The 25650-nt window shown below is 32.6% G+C and overlaps 1 protein-coding gene across 2 annotated transcripts in view; it reads right to left on the reverse strand.

Moving 5' to 3' along the window:
* Positions 1–22444, reverse strand: part of LOC139499378 (uncharacterized) — a 262354-nt gene extending 239910 nt beyond the window's left edge. The window contains exon 1 of one of the 2 annotated variants that reach the window (XM_071288061.1): positions 22302–22444. The gene's annotated coding sequence lies outside the window, so the exon portion shown is untranslated. The remainder of the gene's footprint in view (positions 1–22301) is intronic. The other variant, XM_071288062.1, reaches the window with a different exon arrangement.
* Positions 22445–25650: the final 3206 nt, after the last annotated feature.

Genomic DNA, 25650 nt, shown 5'->3' on the forward strand with positions numbered 1-25650 from the left:
GTTGATGGTCCTAAATAAAAAGCAAGTTACAGTAGGGGTACTTCTTATACACGTCATTTGTATTTACTTGAAGAAGTAAATAACAATACACTTATATAAGTAAGTTTGTTATAATATTTTATAATAAGGTTTGATTAATCTCCTCTATATTTTCTAAAAAGGTTAACTTGTATAAGTAATCTTTTTTACAATCCCTAAAATTTTCCAGTTTTGGGGTGGAAAAAAATGCATAAAACTATTTTTCCCCGATAAGCTCATAATTTTTTAATAGAATTTAACATTTTATCTCATCAATTGATAAGTAATTGAGCTTTTATAGTAATTTTAACATTCTCATCTTGTTATTTATTTTGTATACTATGTATTATTATTTTCATTCTTTGTACCAATGTGTAAACAGTAGTTATAAAGAATAAAATTACCATGTCTTGCCTTGAAGATAACATTTAAATGAGATTTTTATTGTCCATACAATTACACTATTTTGAATATTGAAGATACATGCAAAAGACAGAAAATTAAAAATTATATTAATAGATCGAAGAAGTCCTACGAACTTTAAGAAATGAAGATAGTATGACTTTTTTGCTTGTAAAAATAACATAATATGCTTCGCCGAGCACAAATAAAAACGACCGAACAGTTCCAACCCTTAACAGTTGGGTCAAAAATGGACACAATATTTCAAGTTTGAATTTGGATTGTACTTAAATATTGACAAATTATAGGTTTCTGACAAAGAATAAATTTAGTCAAAGAACTTGAAATTGGTTATATAATATTAATTTATATTCAATTGAACAAGTCTTGATGTTTGCAATACACTGTGCTGTTGTGGAATACTTAGTAAATCTGTTCTCAGACTACTGTGAAAGTTCTTTTATTCGTAGGGTACTCACATTTCGTTGTGGTTATGGAAGGTTGAATCCACAAAATTAAGTGTTCAACGAATTGCTACAACTGTGATCCAAATCAAGACATGGAAAGAGCCCCTGTAGATTCGACTAGACGGATACAAGCATATAATCTAGATAGCCTTGCATCCTGGTATGATAACAAAGTGGCAATTTTATCACTCACGGTAACACAAATAACAGTTTTGGGCTTGCTTAGTTTTCATAAATATAAATTCATTGATGTACTTGTGTAACGGTTCATTTGAAAAGTTACTTGTATAAGTAATGCCCCGACTGAAACCATTTAATGGTTTAAACATAAAATATACTCACACAAGTGTTGTTTCTTTATACATCTAGGCCATCGATACAGAAGTCATTTTAATTAAGCAACAAAAATATAAAAATGAATTAGTAGTGAAAAAAAATATTGAACGTGTTGATTTATAAATAAGATAATTTTTTTTGCCATCACGATGCAATTTTGTAAACCTCATGTTGATGAAATTTAAATCCATCAATTTTCGGCAGTCACATTAAGACCTACCATTTCTGGGAACCAAAATATTCCACTGCGCCTGATTTATTATTCTCTTTGCCTTTAGGTCTAAAAGAGTGTTGTGGCTTCCACGTAATGTTAAGGGTAGAGATGCAGGTGAACATTCTTTGTCAAAATAAGTACGGACTGCTCTAGGTGTCACTCCTTTCAATAACAATGCTAATCTGACATAAATTCTCCTCTTCCTCAGAAAGAGATGCCATGATTGATAAGTTCTACAGTAGAAACCTCTATCGTTTTACTTTATGGTTCATGTACTCCTGCAAAAATAAAAGATTTCTCTTGCCATTAAAAACATATGTTTATAGTAACTAGAGGCTCTAATGATGTTGATATGAAAACAGGGCGGAAATAGGCATACGTATAACAAGCACTCTGTTGTAAAAATAGCAGAGCCCGCGCCACAATCAATAAAATGTTTAAATTATAACGACTTCTGTATTTGTTGTCCGTGTATCATTTATTCATTGAAATAGTTCAAATTGTGTTTGATAACTATTTATATTATACTTAAATAGAGCTTTTTTTTAACTACATGCATTCATAAATATTAGTAAGTGAAGTAAAACAGTAAATATCGATGGAGCATCTGTCCGCATCAACTTAAGCAAAGTAAAGTAAGTAATTTAAGAAAATTATTAACTAAATGACAAAACTACAGAATATAACTGTTTGCTTTCCTCAAGTGCTAATTTGAAGGCCACAAGATTATATGTTCAAAGATTCAGCAGTATTTAATATCAAGCAATTTAACAATCACTTCAAATTCAGAAATAAGACTGCTGATAGATTTATTTGAAATGAGTGAGCTTCAAGAATTAAAATTTCCCTAAAAAAAAGGACATGTGAACAAAATCAGTATCTATAATTACATCCCAACTCAATTGTTCTAACTATGGTGATCTAGACCTGATCACCTACTACAGGATTCACCTACCGGGGGGGGGGGGGGGGGGGGCGGTTGTTCAACTTGTCGTAAACTTAATGTAAGCGTAAAATTTAACTAGCATTACTTAAGGTGTTGTTCAACTTGGTTTAACGCCGTCGTTAGTTAATGATGACTTTTAATAATTTAACCACTCGTTAGATATTTAACTAAAGTTTAGAGATTATTCTTGTTCCCCATAATGCATTGGTTTGTTAATATTTACTGCAACATGGCTGACAAATCTCTCTGCTAAAACACAAAGGGACAGAAAACCCAACTTTACTCAAGAAGAAGTTAATGTAATACATACAAGATCAAGTGCAAAAAAATTACAAAGTAATAAATGAAAAGTTTGGGGATGGAGTTTCCAATTCTAGAAATACTGCTGTCTGGAGCAGGTTTTCCATCTTGGTCATTGCTCTGGATGTTGCCAACAGGTCTCACAAAGACTGTAAAGACAAGTGGGCTAACACCAAGAAGGAGGCTAACAGAGTTTTTAACGAACTTAACAAAGAGCAGAGGGCTACTTGTGGTGGTCGACAGCAAAAATCAAAGAGATGAAAGCTCTGAGGAAAAATGACGCCAATGCCTCTAATATTGGGATATTTTTTATGCAAGTCTTGATTTTCACATACCGTAATAAGTTTAACATTGTAACATGTCTCGTAAGCATATAATTGATATTCATATATGTGTGTGTGAAGTGAATATAACAACTGTTTTTTTAGTACAAATGAATAGGTCAAGAGTCAAGACTACATGTACCTGAATGATCTACAGTATCCAATGACTTCTGGGTGCTTTTTTTTTGGTACAAATAAATAGGTCAAGACTACCTGAATGATCTACAGTATCCAATGACTACTGACTGTTTTTTTTTTTGTACAAATAAATAGGTCAAGAATACTGGAATGATCTACAATATCCAATGACTACTAGCTGTTCTTTTGTACTAATAAATAGGTAAAGACTATTTAAATGATCTACAACATCCAATGACTACTGGATGTTATTTGTACATACTAAATAATACTACCTGAATGATCTAACTTAAGTATTCTAAGTAATAAAAAAAATTGGTGTTTTTACTATCTTCCTGATTGGTTAAAATTATTAGTTTTATTTTCAATGTTGTCAATTTTGATGGGCGACACGCCCACTCTGACGTTGTGTATTCATACGCCAACATGTGTGTACGTTGTTATTGTTAATATAAATAATATAAAAAGTTCTTTGAGCCTTATTTTTGATAGAAATTTATTTATAATGAATGGCAATAATTTATTTTGATTTTATTGAACCATAAAACTAATTTTTGACTCTTCACATTTTACATAATCCGCCTTCGCGGATTATTCAATGTGAAGAGTCAAAAATTAGTTTTATGGTTCAATAAATTCAAAATAGATAATAGCCATTCATTAAATGTGTAATTCTTTTCTTGCAATTTAGCCAATTACTCTTTTCTAGATCAAGAATACAGACTTCTAGAATCCTTTTCAAAACTAACGGATTATGAAGAGCCTGTTGTCACAAGCTCTCATACCCCACTAGTCCTATTACATATGACTTCGCATTCTTATTCAATTTTTAACGTTTTTATACTGATATTTTCATTTCTTTATTAAGTCTCCCAAACAAAGTTTGGAGACTTATTGTTTTTGGTCAGTTCTTATTATTAGGTCTTTCCACTTTTCTGTGGAAAGACCTATTGTTTTTCTTCTGATTATTTTTTTTTTTTTTTTTTCTTCCGCCTAATTTTGTTCTTGCGATAAACATTTGTTTCGCAATATGTCGCTTAGATATTTGGTATATGATATCGAACAGTTTATGCGCTTTTGAAATTTACCCTGCGTAAACGAATACTTTTCTTTGTAGGAGTTATCTCCCCAAACACTGTTTTCCTTGTTAGCGCATCTCCTTCGCAACCGTAAAAGATTATGACAAATTTATTCTACAAAATTGCTCGTTATATCCTTCGCATGATTTGTCCTATTTTGACCGAAGCGATATGACCGCTCCATATGAGAGTTATTTCCCCTTATGCATCTGATATAAGTGATATGAATTTCTATCTTATAAATCATAAGTGATAGAGACCTAGGATCTTTTGATTTGAGGTCCTTGGTCCCAAAAAATGAAAATTAAGTCAAGGTCAAAGGTCAAGGTCATATTCTAATATTTGAATTTGGCTTATTTTCACTTATATCCAAAGACTGTATAAGATATCAACAAATTATTTTTACTAAATTGTTAGTTGCGACATGTCGTAAGATGTAAATTTTGATTGCAAGCGTACGTTGAATGCAAAAGGGAGTTTTCTCCCCTCTTGTATTTAAAAATACGCGTTTGGTGATATAACTCATTAACTAAATATAATTAAGACCTATGGTCTTTTGATTTGAGGTCCTTGGTTTATGACCTTGAAATTGATCTCAAGGTCATAGCTTAATTTGACGTTCTAGATTTTGACCTTTGCTTTTATTCTATATGTATACATGATAAAGATATACAACTTTTAGAAAAAGGTATCAAACCATTTAACCTTGTAAAAAACAACCGGAAGTGACCTTTTGTAAACCGGAAATAGCTATTTTTTTGTACTTTATTAATATAAAAGTATATAGAACCAGATATTTTTGGAATCAGTGTCAAGTAAATGTTTAAATATAATCGGAAGTAACATTTTTTCAAACCGGAAGTAACAAATTATCTCCCTTATTTAAAAAAAAATGTATGGAACCAATATATTTTTGGAATCAGCTTACTAAGAGCTATCATTTGACAATTGAAATGACATTTTAAACTTAGTTTCACAACTTTTCATATCAAAATACATTGTTTTGATGGAAAGACCTTCAATTGTTCTCTGAACAATTGGTTTTTAATTTTTATTCTTCTTCTTCTTCCTCTTCTTCTTCCGCCACTTTAAAAATGAACTTGTCCGCAGCGGTTCTCCTAAACGGCTTGTCAGATTTACTTGGGATTTTACAATATGTTAGACTAACATGTCTAGGTGAGTCATCAATGTTTCGTTTGTGCATTGGGGTCTATTAAGGGGTATTTTGGGAGGTAGAAAGGAGGGAGGGGTTTACTATAGAACCCTATGGGATTTTATTTACTAAAATTTTCAAATAAATATAACTTATAAACTGTAAGTGATAGATACATGCAGTTTTCAGAAATGATTATAGGACAATAAAACAAATCACATGAAATGTAGGGGGAGTCCCTGGGAGTCATCCCCACCCCCTTCAATTTGAGAATATGATTTTATCTTGTAAACCGTCCAGATCCCCACCCCTAAACCATATATATTCTTGAATGGGACGATAAAACAAATCAAATGAAATTAAAGGGAAGTCCCCGGGGGTCATCCCCACCTCGTTCAATTTGAGAATGTGCTATTATCTTGTAAACAGTCCAGATCCCCACCCCTAAACCATATATATTCTTGCAGGGGACAATAAAACAAATGAAATGAAATAAAAGTGATGTCCCTAGGGGCTCACCCCACCCTCTCTTGTTTTAAAACTTGTAAACGGTCAACATCCCCACCCCTAAACCATATTCATTCTTGTATGGGACAATAAAACTAGTCAAATGAAATTAAATGGAAGTTCCTGGGGGTCACCCCCACCCCGTTCAATTTGAGAATGTACTATTATCTTGTAAACGGTCCAGATCCCCACCCCTAAACCATATATGTTCTTGTAAGGGACAATAAAACAAATGAAATGAAATAAAAGGGCAGTCCCGAGGGAGTCACCCTACCCCATCTTGTTTGAAAACTTGTAAACGGTCAACATCCCCACCCCTAAACCATATATATACTTGTATGGGACAATAAAGCTAATCAAATGAAATTAAAGAGAAGTTCCTTGGGGTTGCCCCCACCACGTTCAATTTGAGAATGTGCTATTATCTTGTAAATGGTTCAGATCCCCACCCCTAAACCATATTTATTCTTGTAGGGGACAATAAAACAAAGGAATGAAATAAAAGGGAAGTCCCGAGGGGGTCACCCCACCCCCTCTTGTTTGAAAACTTGTAAACGGTCAACATCCCCACCCCTTAATCACATATATTCTTGTATGGGACAATAAAACAAATCAAATGAAATGTAGGTAAAGTCTCTGGGGGTTACCACCACCCCCTCCTGTTTGAAGACTTGTAAATGTTGGAGATCCCCACCCGTAAGCCATATATATTCTTGTATTGGACAAAAAATCAAATCAAATGAACATGGGACCATATAAATGGCGAGTTATGGGAGCTTTGTTTGGGAGACTTCGTAACAGCATCCTGTTACAATTACTTCTTGTTTGTTTTTGGATTGATAGTAAAATTGAACCATCATGGGACATCATGGTATTAGAATAATGAACTAGACCTTTAGGAATTGATCTAATAATTTAATATGGAGCCATAGTATGCGACCCCTGCCCGGTAACAAAAATAAACATATGAAGTGGCAAAATTTGTCACCAGAGATTACAAGTCAAGAGAGGATGGATAAGTCTCCAAAACGCTTGCGAGTAAAAACAAATTTATCAAAACAGTAAATAGAAATAGTAAATAATGCTCCCGAGGTCATATATTATAGGACTAATTACCCACATACTCATTAAATAAGTTACTAGTGACATAGTTTTTTCTGTTACACAATAGCATAATATTGTTATACTAGTTTTATGTCACCTTGAAGATTAGACAAATAGTGATACTTCTTTGACTTTTTATTTCATGTCAGTCAAATCACATTATATGTAACTTGAAATCACTTCTCTGCCATATTGATATTTTATAACAACTCTGTCCATGACCCATATAATTGATATTCATTCTTTAACCATATATCATAGTAAGCTATTTTTTTTTATTTTTCACTAACCCACAATCTTCTATGTCAAATTTCTGTCTCTATTTAAGTTTATGTCATTGAACAATCATGGGACATTATGGTATTAAACACAATTCCAAGTAATTTTGCTGTTATAGTGGGTCCCCATATATTCAACTTGGGTGGCATTCCAGTTATTGAAAGTTGTGTCAGATTAGAATAATGAACTAGACCTTTAGGAATTAATCTCATTATTTAATATGGAGCCATAGTATGCGACCCCTGCCCGGTAACAAAAATAAACATATGAAGTGGCAAAATTTATCGTGTTGTTTATTCTTTAGTTTTCTATGTTGTGTCGTGTGTAAAATTGTTTTTCTGTTTGTCTTTTTCATTTTTAGCCATGGCGTTGTCAGCTTGTTTTGGATTTATGAGTTTGACTGTCCCTTTGGTATCTTTCGTCCCTCTTTTATCACCAGAGATAACAAGTCAAGAGAGGATGGATAAGTCTCCAAAATGCTTGCCAAACTAGAACTACAACAAGATCTCCAGACAAGGACGAACAAGGCGTTGACGCCAAAGTTAGTATTTATGTAAAAAGTAGTCGAGGGGCTGATTCACGCTATTGAACTAGACGAATTCCTCATAAAAGCATATCCGACGAGAACCATAACTGCCGACAATTTCAAAGAATACCACGCAACAATTATTGTGGTAAAGCAAGTGAAGAATAACTGTGAGTGTATTAACATTCCACCAAGTAAAACACCGCACAATATTCAAACGCATCCTTTGACTTTGTAAGATTGCGTCGAATCAGCTAGACGACACTGTTGTACACGAATCAAACGTAGAGAGCTTCTCACGCCCAGCCAATAAATCGGCGGCGATCTCTCAAACCGTTGTATTAAAACCAATAAAACTGAGAATGGAAATGGGGATTGTGTCAACGAGACAACAACCCAACAGTAGAAAAAAACCAACAGCAGAATGTCACCAACAGGTCTTCAATGTAGCGAGAAATTCCCACACCCGGAGGCGTCCTTCAGCTGACCCCTCAACAAATATATACTAGTTCAGTGATAATGAACGCCATATTAATTTCCAAATTGTACACAAGAAACTAAAATTAAAATAATACTAGACTAACAAAGGCCAGAGGCTCCTGACTTGGGACAGGCGCAAAAATGAGGCGGGGTTAAACATGTTTGTTAGATTTCAACCCTCCCCCTATACCTCTAGCCAATGTAGAAAAGTAAATGCATAACAATACGCACATTAAAATTCAGTTCAAGAGAAGTCCGAGTCTGATGTCAGAAGATGTAACAAAAGAAAATAAACAAAATGACAATAATACATAAATAACAACAAACTACTAGCAGTTAACTGACATGCCAGCTCCAGACTTCAATTAAACTGACTGAAAGATATGAACACAAGCCACAATCCTTCCCGTTAGGGGTTTAGTATCATACCATCATAACATATATGAGGAGAACATAACCCGTGTCATGCCAACAACTGGTTTTTGAATAAAAAGTTCCGACGCAAAGACCCTATAAGTGTATCAATATTAACGCCAAAATATGCAATCTTTAATGACCTGACAACAGTATCGTAACTATATCCCTTCTTAATAAGTCTATTCAAAGGTTTTGTTAGTTTCTGAGGTGAATACTGACACCTTTGTGCTTTATAAAGAATATTACCATAAAAAATTGGATGTGAAATACCTGAACGTATTAGAAGTCTGCATGTTGAGCTATATTTACGAATGATGTCTTTATACCGATGATAAAATTTAGTAAATGTTTTGACTAGTTTGTGATATCGAAAACCCTGGTGTAATAATTTTTCAGTAATACATAAATTTCTCTCGTTAAAATCTAAAACATTGTTACATACACGAGCGAATCGTACAAGTTGAGATATATAAACACCGTAAGATGGTGACAAGGGAACGTCACCATCTAAAAACGGATAATTAACGATAGGAAATGAAAAATCATCCTTTTATCATAAATTTTAGTATTCAGCTTTCCATTAGTGATATAGATATCAAGATCGAGAAAAGGGCAGTGGTCATTGTTAGTATTAGCTTTATTTAAAGTAAGTTCAACAGGATAAATTTCATTAATATACATACTGAAGTCGTCATTATTGAGAGCCAAAATATCATCCAAATATCTAAAAGTATTATTAAAAAGTAAAAACACAAAAATACTGAACTCCGAGGAAAATTCAAAAAGGAAAATCAAAAATCAAAAGGCAAAATCAAAAGTCCAAACATATCAAACGAATGGATAACAACTGTCATATTCCTGACTTGGTACAGGCATTTTCTAATGTAGAAAATGGTGGATTGAACCTGGTTTTATATAAATTTGTTTATCAGATGTTGTTTCGATGGGTCTTTGCTTATTTTTGTCATAAATTGTAACTCATAACAATACAAAAACAGGTCCGCAATAAGTGGTGCACAGTTAGTCCCCATTGGAATTCCGATAATCTGACGATATACGGAATCCCCAAAGAGAACAAGAATGTCATCTAGTAAAAATTCAAGGGCATATATAGTATCAAAGCATTTCCAATTAACATAGTTTTTTTGTTTATTGCTACTAAAAAATGACCTAAAAGAGTTTGAACATATATATTCACATTCTGATTTTTTGAATGCCCATTTAATTAGGTGTGTGAATTTTTTCTTAATGAGAATGTGAGGCAATGTGGTATACAGGGTAGAAAAATCAAAACTTTGAACAGATTCAAAATCACCAATATAAGCATGCAATTTATCAAGTACTTCCAACGAATTCTTGACACTCCAAAAGTAATTTATTTCACTATTTTCGAAGGCCTTATTTGAACAATTTATTATCAGGTTTTTAATTGTACCAAGTGTGCTGGTAAGAAGAATAGACAATTTAGTAGTTGAACAATGGCTTGAAGACGAAATAAATCTATATTTGTAAGGGGTTTTGTGTAGCTTCGGAAGCCAATACATAGTTGGGACTTTCATTGTATTTGGCTCTGCTTGTAAAGCAGTGGCTAAAAGTTTATGTTTGTTACAGATTTCGTTTTCTGAAAATAGAGACATTTGGAATGTTGGTGAATTGGTGATTTCCTTTTTCAGAATCTCAATGTAACATTTACGTCAAACAATAATAATATTATTAGCAGCTTTATCTGCCGGGACAAAAACAAATTCCTTGGCTAGTTCTTTTAGTTTATGTTTGATACGAGAAATAGGTTTATTGTGGTTATTGTTTATAGTAAAATGTTCTTTAAAATGTTGAATACGTATATCAACTATCTTCATTACTGAATTAAAAAAAGAGTCCAAAGATTTTTTGTCAGCGTTTTCCCGTTTTATCCATTTCATACAGTAAGTATGGAGTGAGTCGTGGATGATATTACGACACTCATTCCAATTAATAATTGACGGGGGACGATATTTAGGTCCTTTACTGAGGAATGATTTTAACTCTCGGTCTTGAACGATGTTAAGATCTCCTGTTATAACATGGGAAATGGGTCCATAAATATATTCGGAATTACTGCAATTACATGAAGTAGGTGTATTTTCACTGATATTAACATCTTTACACAATTGACTATAATTAAACACAAATTTCCGGGTAGATTTCTTGTAAATATAACAAATAAGAGGTAGCTCAGTATTGTCAAAATATCCAGGAATTTGTTCTTTAACAGAATGGTCGTTAAATATACCGGCAATATTTACAAAATCAAAGCCTTTATTGACATACTTAATTTTAATAAAATGTTTTTTTATGATCTTCAGGGCGATCAATTTTGGGAAATAATTTAGAATAACAATATGCCATAATAATTTGAACAATTTCATACTTAGAACTGCTATATGAAATTGTGTTGCAATCCTCCAAAATTTTATTTAACTTATTAACCGGTAACGAACAGAGTTTTGTTAACAGATAATGTCTGCCGTTGTTTTTTGAAATAGAAATTATGTCCGAAATATTGGTATGATTGGCCCGAAATTTTCTTTGATTGCGATTTGTTCTACGACCGTGAGAACGTTTTTTACGAACAGTTTTAGAAACTATATCCAAAATGTTAACGGAATTGGTTCTAGATATATTACCAATTCCCATGATATTATCATTTATACCGAGAGGGTAAACTGTCTGTAATTTTTTAATCCAATTTAATTCAATTATTTTCCGTGATCGTACAAACTTTGAATGCGATTCACCAGGCTGCTTATTTACTACTTCTAAAGGTTGAACTGCTAAATATTTAAAAGGATGGTTGTGCTTCTTAAGGTGTTGGTAAATGATACTTTTGAATTTATTTGGTCTTTTAAAACGATACAGATGTTCTTAAGTGCGTTTAGATAAATATCGTCCAGTTTCTCCTACGTACTGAATACCACACCCCGGTTTGTTGCATGTGAGTAAATAAATTATACTGTTTGTTTTTCAAGTTATATCAGTTTCAAAATTTACAGAAAATGTGCGACCATTAAACGTGGACCTTACGGTATTGTTGGTGGAAAGACGGGGACATTTTTTGGCATGACACTTATCGATAGAAGGGTAACCACGATTTTTATTGTTAAAAATGTTAGCGATGGTAGTATTTTTAGATAACCGATTTTGAAGATTGAGACGTGTGGATACCCTTTGAACAAGTTTAGTAGTTAGTAATTTTCCATTTCTAAGCTTCATAATTGTTTTGTTAGTGAATTATATAATAAAGGAGCAAAGATTGGCGTCCAGAATATGAACCAGCATACAATAATTGAAGTTATATAAAATGGATAAATTTGTTCGGCTAAAAATGTCAAACGCTATCAGTATTAAATAGTAGAATGGGGCTGAATATTGAAATACTACTTTTTTGATAAATATTCCTAAAGTAATGAATTAGAGCAGTTCTCGCTCGGACACACACTCCATAATCTAGTATATTATAAGAGCATAAACCTGAAACACGGGGAGGCACTCTACTGCCGCCACACGGCACTAAAGACAAACTCTGTAAAAAATAAAATTGAGAATGGAAATGGGGAATGTGTCAAAGAGACAACAACCCGACCAAACAAAAAACAACAGCAGAGGGTTACCAACAGGTCTTCAATGTAGCGAGAAATTCCCGCACCCGGAGGCGTCCTTCCGCTGGCCCCTAAACAAATATATACTAGTCCAGTGTTAATGAACGCCATACTAATTTCCAAATTGTACACAAGAAACTAAAATTAAAATAATACAAGACTAACAAAGGCCAGAGGCTCCTGACTTGGGACAGGCGCAAAAATGCGGCGGGGTTAAACATGTTTGTGAGATCTCAACCCTCCCCCTATACCTCTAACTAATGTAGTAAAGTAAACGCATAACAATACGAACATTAAAATTCAGTTCAAGAGAAATCCGAGTCTGATGTCAGAAGATGTAACCAAAGAAAATAAACAAAATGACAATAATACAAAAATAACAACAGACTACTAGCAGCTCCAGACTTCAATTAAACTGACTGAAAGATTATGATTTCATCATATGAACATCAGGCACAATCCTTCCCGTTAGGGGTTTAGTATCATACCATCATAACATATATGAGAATAACATAACCCGTGTCATGCCAACAACTGTTTTTAGAATAAATGTGTTTAGTTCCGATACAAAGACCTTATCAGTGACTCAATATTAACGCCAAAATATGCAATCTTTAATGACTTGACAACAGTATCGTAATTATATCCCTTCTTAATAAGTCTATCTACAATGCCGCCACAACCTTTGGAATCTTTAATGATAGTTTGTTCTGTGGCCATGTCACTCCAGATACCATTAAAGGTTCCAGGCTTTTGTTTGACTGCAAACTCACCTGACAAAAAGGAGGACTTAACCGTTTCTGGTAAATTTAACATATCCAAAATGTAGGCTGGAGTCCACCTAGCATAGTTTGTCCGGTTAGTTATGAAGAAGTATGGCAACATTGCAGACACTGATTTCAAATGTAAAAGCCACAAACCATCCCGTTCAGCTCTTATATTCTGTAACAATATTTCAACTGCATGAAGAAACATATCCCAAAATGCAAAGGTTGGTGATATACTACAATAATGTGTTCTGAATTTTTCAAACAAAGGTAAAATATGTTCTTCAAAAACATCGAAGAACTCCTCAATATCTTCAGTGCTTTGTGGTATGCTGGGGACAGCAAATGAGCTATGACAGTCAAGGAACACCTTCCACACATTTGGTTGAATCGTTTTTATACGGTTTTCATCTCTACACCAATTAAAGAATGCCTTAAACAAAAGAACCATAAGAGCCTCATAGGCCAATGTTAATCCTCGAACACCACGATTAAACTGTTTACCAACTAGCATTTACTCAACTGTATTTGAAGCATAAATTCCAGAGTCTACAAGTAAGTCAGAGAGCCCAGCTGATGCCCATAACTTACCAACTGTTGCTATAAAACAGAAAAGCCCGTGAAACCCACCGAGTCTTATTATATGGGAGTGAAAAACATACGGCAGAGACCATTTCACCTTTTGGGCGACAGTATATAATTGCTGATCAAAAGTTTGTACAGCGTATTGTTGACCAGCACGATTTGACATATCTAAACATTGTTTCATGGTGGTATATACTGTTGCCATGTCGCTAGGTTTGGCGTCAATGACCGGAGCATAGGCTACAAACGTAAATTCATATTTTGATTCAGATAATCTTTTGTAGAAACCGGTCCAAAATGGGACAATTTGTTCATTACTTTCTACAGAAATAGGAATAGGATCAATGCTGCGTCTCGACAGTATTCGAAGGAATACCCAAGACATGTCAGCAACATCTAGTCTTGAATCAATAAAGCTCGACACAATCTTGTCATAAGCATCTGCATATCGTGGGGGCCATAACGTTCTTTTGGCTTGTCGTAAGGTAAGCATGCCATAAGTTTGGTATTAGAATCATCCAACGTCAGAGATCTTTCTGGTCCACGTTTAACCTTAATGGAACTAATACTTGCGTTGGATATGTCATTTTGATATTGAAAGACAGCTCTAGCCATTGAGTGAAAGGAATTCTTACCATCTATAGTTTCAGCATTAATATCAATATTATCAGCCCCCTCCTGAATAAGTTTTTCCACTGTTGAAACTTGACATATAATGCAAAGATTCCACTGGTTTGACATACGGCGAATTTTAGCTTGCGAAGCCGTAAGCTTCAATGGACTACTAAAAGTAAACATTTTCCGGATAAACAACTTATCCGCATCAATTCAACTTTTAAATGATAAAAGACCTATTAATTTGTCAAAGTAAAAACACATTTTAATACGGATTTTTTGTGTAATTAAAATTTGCTGTTACAAAACATTAGAAATTATTATAAATTAAGGAATGTATCTCCCTCATGCAAAGCTCTGATTCCTTTCACGAATTTGACTATATTTTTTGGACCTTTTGGATTATAGCTCTTCATCTTTTATATAAGCTTTGAATTTCAAATATTTTGGCCACGAGCATCACTGAAGAGACATGTTTTGTCGAAATGCGCATCTGGTGCAACAAAATTAGTACCGTTGATTTTATTAATAACCATTTGACTCAAAATTAATCAGTAACAATTTAACACTAACAATGTTTAATAACCCTATAATACAAAAATATTAATAAAACGACTTTCAAAAGGAACTACGAAAAATACTATGACAAAATGTTGATGTGATTCATCCAGGTAAATCAATCAAAAGTAATAAAACTGCGTATCGGTAAGGAATTAAAAATCCGGAAATTCAATGAATTTCATAGCAATGTTTATAAATTGCTAAAAATATAGATATACTCATCCGAATGAGCTGAAGTTGGTCTCATAAGTTTAGAAAATGAAGTTTTATTACTTTTCACATAAAAAACTTTGTAATATATCGATAAATTATGAATTACAAGTTTTGTAACCTCTCCGTTCAAATAAAAAAAAACGTATGCATTTTTCAAAGGGGATAAAAAAGTTAAAAATAAGGTTTAATAGAACAAATTTTCATTTTATAATATGCATGTGTAGTTACTCTCTTAATAAAATCCAACATTAAGAGTTTGTGGATTATAAAAATGAAATCATGTTAAAAAATGTTTTTGGAATGCATTTCAAGTTAAAATCGAAAATTCATTTTCTTTTCACTCTCAAAAAAAAAAATTGCACCGTACGAAATGTCTACGACCGGGCAAAAAAGCTAGATTAATGTATTGGCTTTGCAAAAATATAATTTTCAGCCTGCAGGTATGCCGGTCCATTAAACTCGTAAAATAAGCACCCTTTTCGTGATTTGTCACTCCACTAATAGAGATATGTTACATATGACATGTATGATGTGCATGAATTTAATTATGACACAAGCTACTTTAATGCGTATTTGAATACTTCCTTGCTCGCAATTACAAGCTGCTTATATTTACCTACCTATATCCGTAGTTATTTTAATTAGAGTCAAACGTTGAAACCAGCTGTGTTTTAGATATGAGATAAGATTTCATGTGAACAGTGCGATCTATATTCGGAAACGAGATTTGTCAAAACTAAAATCTATAAAAGTAGTATTACTAGCATTTCATCAAAGATTCTGAGTCTAACAAAGCATGATATTTAAAAAAAATCATACTGAAATTAAAAGGAAGTCTTTCTAGCACTTTATTAAAATTTTACGTCTAGATAGACAAAGGACATATATTATCTAATATACGTCCCTGGATCATGTGGATAGATATAAAAAACGATGAATTTTCCAAAAAATATTGTTTATTTTAAATAAAGTTAAAATTAATCATGTTAATTAAGAAAGTACATTTTCGTTTTTATTTTCATTAAAATTGCAAAGTGAAATACTGTTATTTTCTTTGTTGAATATTGCAACATTATTTCCCTTATTATTAAAACAAAGAGGTCATATAACCTCCTTGATTAAGATAACATATCAGATTTATTTAGGTACATCTGGATCCTTTTCGTTATTAAAATGTGAATAAGTAGATGTTAAAGATGAACAAAAACAACTAAATGATAAATCTGAAATCTAGATCTAAAATATATTTAAAAAAGGACATTTGACTATCATGACTATCATGACTATGCAGATGTTCAAACAATGAATTAGTGAATTAAATGTGCCGTTTTAATTACGATAGATAACCTTAAAATGTTATCATGCATGTATTTTTAGCAGACTTAAGATAAGATATCAAATATCTATTTAAAGACACCGAGTGATGACAGATGCATACAGAGATACGAACAAAATTATTTTAATTTCTATTATATAGTTATCTGGATCAGGGGACAGATTATCCAACTATATGTTCCTGAAGTAATTCAGGCTCTTGAAAATGTTCGTCAAAATAAAAATAAATAATTATTATTTCTTGAAGACGATCAGATGATGAATTTTCGGTTTTAATATATTAAGTACAAAAGTTTTAAATAGTGTAAGGAGATTTTGAGCCATCTCACTGATCAGTTGGCTACACAGTACCCCTAAATGACCAGTATAAAGCTATCCAGCAAGAGAGAAAAAGATAGGTCAGAAGTAAAGAAACAAACAAGGCAACTTCAGTTCAATTTCAATATCAAGATTATTCTAATGGATTTGTCAAATGTCACAGGGAATATCTTTTTAAATGTGGTTGGAATACCATTGAGACAACTCTCCATCAAGTGTTAGACACTGTTTATTCAAAGTTAGAAATTATAGGTTACAATAAAGCCTTCATAACAAAAGCTTGGATCACATTGGACAGCATCCTTTGAGGGCCCCAAAACACTGTAATAAAACAATTTAAACTGGAAAAGAACAAATTTAACTTAACTTCAAACCAGACCTGCCAGAAACAAAGAGCAAATCACAAAAAAAAAAGACAACCAATATAAACAACATGCGTCTGACTTGGGACATGTGCCTATTAATACACCTGGTTTTAAATAATTTACATACATACTGTAAGACAGTAGTGTAGCTTAATCATGTATATGATGTAAAAGAGGTAAAGGTTTTAAAAGGTTTTTGTTTTTTTAACAAAAGAGGTTTGTCATCTAAAACTCTTAAAAGCACAAAGCACATTACTTAAAATTGCCAATGCTTACAACCCCTCAACATCACAAAAACATTGCAGAGCAGTTTTAAGGATCTTACTAATGATTAATATCAAGCCACCAGAGGAGGCCCCCCCCCCTTTTGTCTGGGAAAAAATTGGTTGATTATATAGGGAATTACTGAAGCTTGACCGGATAGGCTCCCCTATTAGGCAGTCAATAGGCCCCACTTATAAAAATTTCTGGATCCGCCGCTATTGTTCAAATAACCATGAACACATTTCAATAAAAACAGCTATTTTACAGGTTCACGTATTGCATTTCCTAAATACAAATAATCATTACTTGATTTTATTTCTTCACATTTGATTTGAACTTCAGACTAAAAACTAACTTTTTTCTAAAAAAAAAACCCAGCACCTTAGAATAGAACATACAGTGGGTGACTTAGCATGTTGTCTTTCGGGAAGGAGGAGAAAAAGTCATTTGCAAGTATTCCTTGGACACAGGCAATGATTCCTTTAACAAGAATATTTCACCCACATTGAACTGTAGTTACTGAAATTAAGTAAACAATCAAAAAGAGTTTCTAATTCTCATACCACAAAAATAACATAAAACGATATATTCTTTTTAAAAAATTATCTAATATTTAATGCCAAACAAGACTTTGGGTTTACGATTGCATTTTTTAAAGAAAGCAACTTGTTTAGTCAATTATTTATGTCGTCTGCATTTAAGTATTAAGTTTCTAAATATTAACCTTGAAATGACAATTCAAGTATTAGTGGACATTACAAAAATACAAAAGAGTCACGTCTGACCTGATGTCTCAAATAGAATTCAAATCAAGAAGACTAGTGTTCCTCATACACGTGACAACGCACGATATCAACTGGTGATGAAAGACCAAACAAAGAAAAAGGCTGCCTGAGAGTGGGTGCAAGGATGGGAGGGGCATCAATGTAAAATTTAAACAAACATTTTACAAAATTGGTCTACTTAATACTAATATTAACAGTTTAATCCTTCTTATTAAATATTAAGAGTTCAAGTCATCAATACTCTGTGAATTAACTGTAAATAGTTGTAAAAACATCATCTTTCTATCTGCTCTCACAATACACAGTGAATAGATTAGTGTCAAATTAACTTAAAAGATATAAAGGCGAATTCCTAAAGGTCAAAGACCCCAAAAAATTGTCTTTTTTCATTTGTAAATTATCTAAAAAGTGAATATATATGTGACCTAATCTGTAAATATTATCACAATAAGGATGTAATTTTGTATTTTTGTGACATTTCTCAGTTTTAAGAACAAAATGCATATTATTTCAACTTTTTGTTATAAAGGAGTAAAAAAAAAATTTTTCACCAATTTTCTCAAAATTTTGGCTAAACAGACTGACTTGATTGGTCGTAAAATTTGAAAACTGGATTACTCAAAAACCATTCATTGTAAATACACAATTTTTTCACCATGTTCACAGAGTTATGTTTGATTATTATATTTTTAAAATTCATTGATATGTCAACTTGTATCACATGTTTTGGAAATAATTCAAGAACGAGATTTCAACTAGACTGAACAAGACTGAAAAGTCAGAAGAATACATCCTTGAATATCAGTAGACCAAAAAATATATTTAAAAAATAAATGCTCAAAGTAAAAATCATAAAAACATTCTAACTTTACATGTAAAAAGTCTTAAAAAAAACCTGTAAACTTCCTATGTAAAAGTTATCCATGAAACTTTGAAACTTTTGAAACTTTTATTTCACTAAAGGCCTCACATGAGGCATAATAGTACAATAAATTTAACAAACACTGGTAATGCATGAACTAACATATATACATATGAAGTAGGTGTATGCAGATGAAAGAGTAATATCCATATATTATCATTTAAATACAGATATAACAATTTTGCAAAATTTTGCCAACCCAACAAGTACATACTTGTCATACTTATCTTGACTATTAAGAACCTACTTACTGTTACTGATACTGGTGGTTATTTCCCTTTGATTTGTAGCCGACAGGACGATGTTTCTCGGACCCTGCTAACACGTACCTTAAATTCGTTTCATACGCTCGAAAGGCCTAGAGTTTAACAATTTTAATAATCATCTGTTGTTGATCGTTCAAGATTTTGAAAATAAATATATACAGATGGTGTTAAACTGGTTGGGATATGAGTGGAAAAAAAAATGGAGATAAAAAGGGTGAGAAAAGTATATATACAGAAGACACACAGACGTGCCACTGGAAAAGGTCCTTTTTATTTTGTCAAATATACCAAGGGGATGCAATTTCAACACTGTAAAATGTAGATGGACCAGAAATTTTTATTTTACAAAAAAGCAATGTATAGAATATTGGTTTTTTTTTACAGCGAGTAAAATTGCGAGTTTTGTATAAAAGTGACACCTAACATCCTCATTTCCAAGTAAAGGTGTAATAAAAAAAAAGTGGGGTGTGATAAAGGGTAGCATAGGCATGCGATAAAGGGTGTGATAAAGGGTCTACATTAAAGTTGAGCGATACGGATTAAACAGCAGGCTATTTATCAAATATTCAAAACTACTTATTTACTACTATATATATGATAAAAAAAGAAGACATTTGATAAACTTCACACGATTAACGTGATAGTTAAAACCGACAGAACTTAATTATAACATTGATATAAATTACAAAAATGTTACGGATAAATGTGTATCACATGCACATTTTTATGTGTACTTTTTTTCACAAATACATGTATTGAAGCTGGTTTCATGGAGTTAGGGAAAAGGGAGAGAAATATAAGTTGTACGTAATTACTTATTAGAAGCTAAGATGAGAGACACGACTTTTAGCAGAATTATATGGTATAACCAATCAACAATATTGACATTGCATGTGATTATACTACTTAAGTGTACTGTTTGATTCGTTGTGGAGATGAATGAAGAGAACATTTCAATCCTTGTTGGGTTTACTTAACAACATACTTTTGTTCTTTATTGACTGTTTTTCACCAAACGCTTTCCGAGTAATAAAACTTTATTCTTATGATTATTTGCATAGACTGTAATTCACGAGCCGCTTAATTATATGATAGTACGGATAATTATCTACACTTGAAATATAGAGTTTTAATTAATACATATTAAATAAGAATGTTCTGAAATGATTTTTGATTTAAAAATGAAAACTTTACAAGTTTCATTGCTCTATTTAAGGGGTAAACATTTACTAGGAACTTTCATATCTGAATATTTTAGAGACACAAATATGTAATTATCGAAACAGCAAAGAGCGTGATTACTAAAAAGGATCCAATATAATAGCTTAATCCATCTAAGGCCAACGTTGCCTATAAGAGTTGAGAACCTAATTTTAGAATAATTTTACAAAATAAGTATTAGGAAGGTTTTTAGAATGTTTTAATATTTAAATACTTGATGTTATTGTTAAAAAAATATGAATTAAAAAGACGCATAAAAAGCCTTCTTTTAAAAATGTTTAGTGTTACGCGGATATAGTTTTTATATTATATTCTTACAAATGATCTGCAGTGATCCCAACAATTGTATTCTTCTTCTAAACAGTTATTCAACGTCTCACAAATCTTTGTAAATATGACACTCACCGAAACAAAGACAAACGATTTAAAGATTATTTCTATTGTCAAGGGTTATCTATCTCAATCTTAAAAATGTGTTTTGATTTAAGACTGTAAAGCATACTGTAATTGAGGAGACCTCCACCGGGTAGATTTTCTATAGTCAATTATTAAATATACCAATTATATTGATCAGTATGCCGTGTTTTTGTATAGCAACAACATATTCATACAAAAGGTAACAAAACGTTAGCGTGTATGGATATATCACATTACAGTAGTGCATATAAAGCTTCAAACTAGAATCGACATCATGACAAACATATTTGTACAAGATTTGCTTTACAAAAAAGTTTGTTACACTGATGTGTTGGCTTGTGCAATTAACTAATGCTATAAAATATGCATGCATTGATCCTATTGTACAAAATCTCTCTTTAATTTTCAATAATAATCGTATTAAAAAAACGGTTTACACTATTTGTATATTCGAAATTAAATACACTATAGATAAAAAAAGGCAGGAAGGGGGTAAATGCCAAAGTTTTTTAAAAGATAGGGATACATTTGAATATGGTATGGAAAGAAAGAGGGAGTTAACGACTAATTTTCGTCGTTTTCACTTGATATAAAAACAAATTTCGATATTCGAAGTGACGGAAATTTAAAAAAAGAGCAGAATGTAAGGAAATAACAATGGAAAAATAACAAAACACAAATCCGACTGAATCATGGCTAACGAAAAAAGGGCGATCAATATTCAACAATGAAACTGAAAATTGAGCCCTAAGCTGTGATGACTAGTCACCACTATAACTCATGCATGCTTGACCACAATAACTCTGTGACAAACATGACACGCTAGACTTTAATAAATCCATGAAAAACATGGCACGCTAGATCATAATAACTCCATGACACAGATGACACGCTAGACCACACAAACTCAATGACAAACATGACAAGCTAGACCACAATTTGATGCTCTGAGAGCATTACTGTACACACTTTGTACGAGGTCCAATCAAAGGTCGACTTTTCAGACACATTTTTGGTTCATGTGTCTGATCGGGCGTTCGACATGTCTAAGTTTGGAAAAAATGGGATGTGAAGAGAGAGTCATTACAAATACTTAATAAATAACATAGAATGATCTTGTAACTCATGTTATATTATCTGTTTATGTCTTACAAGAATAGATGTCTGTTTGTTTACATTTATCAATTCTCAATTTTATACGTCATAATCACTCGAGAAAAAAAGCGTTACACTAAAAAAAACAAAGAAAATAAAAACACACGTTCCAAGCTAGACACTATACTAGAATTTACTGTGAACATTTAAAAAAAATAGTTGAAGAAAAAAAGAAGAATACTTACGCATCTGAGTCAAGTATGTATCTGTAAATAACAATGCAGGAAACTTTTCAATGACCCACGTCTGAAGTACTATATAATGTGTCCTTGTTAATACACAACAGATGAATGAGAAGTTTGTTTTTCTCTATACGCTTTGCGCATGCGTAAATATACATTTCTACTTCCTCATTCTAAACATTAAACATTAAGTATTTAAACATTTCAAGCATTGTTTGCAGGACAATTGGTTGGTAATGTTATATGTCTACTGATACTTCCCACATGAACTAATACGGAAAAGATAAGGAACACATTCAAAACGGAAAATTTAAAAACATGTCGATCTTTGTGAATTTGTATCGAAAATTAAGAAAAAAAAACAAGGAAATAGAAAAACAGGGAAAAATATAATGCAGTTACATAAAATATAATATGCATTCATCATATACTTAATAAGGTGATAATTTTGTCCCGGTCCCGGACATATGAAAATGTATATTGATAAATACTAATGTAAATTTGTTTTTAATAATAATTTTTGCCACTATCGGGACATAATTTTTTTATGTAAGTCATTAAATGATGTCCTATTACTTTTTTTTTTTAACTCTAAAGACCAATAATTCTTATTGGTGGTAAGTACTTTAAATTTCCTTTGGTTACCTTTAAAAATGCAATGACTAAGTCAATGCAAAATCTGCTTAGGTATAAATAGAGACATCAAATATAGTTCCAGGTACATTATAAAATGAAATTTTACGCTGAAAATAAGATGTAATTGTATTGTATCTTGTATTGTATTCCAATTGTCTAAGTCCAATGAGCCTGTACCGCTTAACTTAAACTTGTTTTATGCAAGGCAACACAAATATGTGTAATGAATTTAAACTATGTTGGACAATATCGGTCTCGCTGTTCATTTTGGTTGTTTTCTTTGCTTACAATTTTTTTCTTTTTACTATTTGCTAGTCAACACTCGTCTTTTTAGGGCACATGTACTTCTCCAACAAGTAATCTATACATTATTTATGAAGTTTGTCCGTCACAATGACCTTTACATGGTCCTTAACATTGTTATTGGTGTTGAAGTCTGTCTGTCATGATAAACTTTACATTGCACCTGGTGTTGAAGTATGTCTTTCATTATGAGCTCTCGATGACACCATACGGTGTATCCTTGTCGAGCAATATGTGTCAAGATGAGCTCTACATGGCATCATACTGTGTTACTTGTGTCCAGGTCTGTCTGTCATGATGACCTCTACATCTGACCTCGAATGCCGTATTTCCGCCATGGAAAATTACAGGCACGATTCTATTGATGTTAGTATTGCAATTTTTGGATGCATATGTTAATATTTTCAAACATACAATGAGATGTGTGAAAAGCGCTGTAAACAGACGATGTTATACAGTGTACTTGGGCTAGCTATTTCGGATAGACTGAGCTCACTGATAAAAATGAGTACTCTCAAACTTACTATCAACAAAAAAGTGATAAATGCAGCATTGTTTTGCACTTCAACTATGTACTTTTTTGGCTTGATAAATATTTTCATATGAGCGTCACTGGTGTGTCTTTTGTATTCTGGCGTACTAAATTATATTCCTGGTACCTTTGATAACTATTCGACATTCAACTCAGAAAGGTTGCATAAAACGACCAATCACAGCTCCGCCAAACTCAGAAATGGCTGTTACCATTTAAACTAATAAAAGAACCATGCCCGCTGACTAGTTGCGTATTAGTTTTGCACGAAATTGGAAAGAAAATAGTTGTCCATTAACCATTTTAAATGATGACAATCATCATATCCACCTGATTAAAGGTACACCTATTTGTTACATAAAATATTTTGACGATATACAGGGTACGGTAGATGAAAATCCGATAAATGCCGTACGACGTGGCATTGAAGAGACATGATACAATGAGCCCTCGATACTGCCTCAAAGTTTAGATCAGTTACCTAATATGCCAGCCTATTTAACCGACATATATCCACGTTCAATCGACTCACTTTGACCTATTTTATTCCAACCATGAATTAAGTAAAAAAAGAAAACGCACAACAATCCTGCCTTTAAAAAATGTTTAGTGTTACTCGGACATATTTTGGACATTATATTCTTACAAAAGATCTACTGGGATTTAAAAAAAATGCTATCAACATTGTCGGACAAAAAGTGCATTCATCTTCTTCTGAACATTTTTTCAACGCCTCACAAATCTTTGTTAATATGACACTAACCGAAACAAAGACAAATGATTTAAAGATTACTATTATTGTCAAGGAGTATATATCTCAATCTCCCAAGCTGTTCTTGGATTTAAAGTTTGTAAAGCATAATGTTATTGAGGAGACATCCACTGGGTAGATTTTTCTATAGTCTATTATTAAGTATACACATGATATGTACGAGTAGGCCGTCTTATTGTATATCAACTACACATTTTTACAAAAACTAGCAAAACGTTAGCGTGTAAGGATATATCATATTACGCAAGTGCATATAAAGATTCAAACTAGAAACGACATCTGGACAAACGTATTTGTACAAGTTTTGCTTTACAAAATGTTTGTTTACACTAATGTGTTTGCTTGTGCAAAACTAATATTCACATATATTCATGCAGTGACCATGTTGTACAAACATTGTACTAAATACATTATTGATAAACAAGAATGGAAGGGGTAAATGCAAGAATCTACGTTTTCTTAAAAAAGGATACAAATGAACATGGTCTGCAAAGAAAGAGGGAGTTAACGACTAATTTTCGTTGTTTTTACTTGAAATAAAAACAAATTTCTAAATGCGAAGGAATATTATTTTAAAAGTAAGGAGCAAAATGTAAGAAGATACCGATGGAACGCGTACAATAACAAAACGCAATCAGACTAAATCATGGCCAACGAAAAACAAGCGGTCAATTTTCTACACTGCAAACTGAGCACTTAGCTGAGATAACCAGTCAACCTAATAACCCATGAACAACAAGACACAATCGATCACAATAACTCCATGACAAACATGACAGTTAGACCACAATAGACCAATATAACTCATTGACAAACATGACACGCTAGACCACACAAACGCCATGTCAAACATGACAAGTTATACCACAATAACCCCATGTCAAACATGACACGTTAGACCACAATAACTCAATGAAAAACATGACAAGCTAGCCCACAATAACTCCATGTCAAACATGACAAGCTATACCCATAATAACTCCATGACAAACATGACACGCTAGACAACAATAAATCCATGTCAAACGTGGCATACTAGACCACAATAACTCTGTGACAAACATGACACGCTACACCGCTATAACTCAATGACAAACATGACACGCTAG

This window comes from Mytilus edulis, chromosome 12 (assembly GCF_963676685.1).
Source record: "Mytilus edulis chromosome 12, xbMytEdul2.2, whole genome shotgun sequence".
Taxonomy (NCBI): Eukaryota; Metazoa; Mollusca; class Bivalvia; order Mytilida; family Mytilidae; genus Mytilus; species Mytilus edulis.